General features: G+C 41.4%; 1 protein-coding gene across 1 annotated transcript in view; it reads left to right on the top strand.

Moving 5' to 3' along the window:
- CSUI_003436 (uncharacterized protein) overlaps positions 1 to 767 on the top strand; it is a 4,872-nt gene extending 4,105 nt beyond the window's left edge. Inside the window, exon 3 of the mRNA XM_068063634.1 lies at positions 261 to 767. The gene's annotated coding sequence lies outside the window, so the exon portion shown is untranslated. The remainder of the gene's footprint in view (positions 1 to 260) is intronic.
- Positions 768 to 903: the final 136 nt, after the last annotated feature.

The raw sequence follows: 903 nt of genomic DNA, 5'->3' as shown, positions 1-903 counted from the left end.
CCTACTCATCATCGATATATATATATATACATCTTTTTCTCTCTCTCTACACAAATGTGTATACTTATATGTATATATGTGCTAGAATTACTCCAAGGAAAGGATTCTCTCTATACACGCCTTCTCTATAAACGAATATATGCCTATTTATCCTCAGCCTATCTATCCTCAATCTATCTATCTATCTATCTATCTATCTCGTCTTTCTCACTCCTTCTTTCCTTTCGTTCTCATTCTTTCTTTGTTTGATGTGTGTGTAGCTTCAGCAATCTTGGATAGGTTTGTATCGCTACGTGAAGATGTGGGCCGTGGTGTATGTGGTCGCTTTAACAGATACGAGCCCTGAGAGAATTGCGTTCAATCGAGCGGGGATCCGATCGATCCTATCAGACGATTGCTTGAGAGATTCGGCAATAGTGATAGTTCTTAACACCTTTGGCATGAGCAAAGAAAGCCTGCCTGTGCCCCCAGAAGAGATGATAGCTCGCTTAGGTCTCTATGAAGCCGAGGGAGCTCTATCTGCTACTGATAGATTGGCGTGGTATGTGGTGAATACGAAAGAAGGAGAAAGAGACGAGCAATGGCTACAGGCCTTTCATTTCATGCTCGCCCACTTCGCTAAAATGGCGGCGATCAAAGCCGAGCCGGAAATGCGAGAAAAATCCAAGACAGGAGGACAGGGGGGGTGCGAAGGAGGAAACGAAGATTCTGCAACAAAGAGTAAAGAGGCCCAAAAGAGCAACAAGGGCAAGAAGAAAAAGAAATAGAATGATGTATCAGCATTAGAAAGAAAGAAAGAAGAATGTTACAGAGAGAGAGAGATAAGATAGATAGATAGATCAAAGATAAAGAGATAGATTAGATAGATAGATAGATAGATCGATAGATAGATTGAGGATAGAT

The sequence above is a fragment of the Cystoisospora suis genome (assembly GCF_002600585.1).
Source record: "Cystoisospora suis strain Wien I chromosome Unknown contig_1534, whole genome shotgun sequence".
Classification (NCBI taxonomy): Eukaryota; Apicomplexa; class Conoidasida; order Eucoccidiorida; family Sarcocystidae; genus Cystoisospora; species Cystoisospora suis.
The sequence above is the reverse complement of the archived record's forward strand: the minus strand, read 5'-3'. Positions and strand labels throughout refer to the sequence as shown.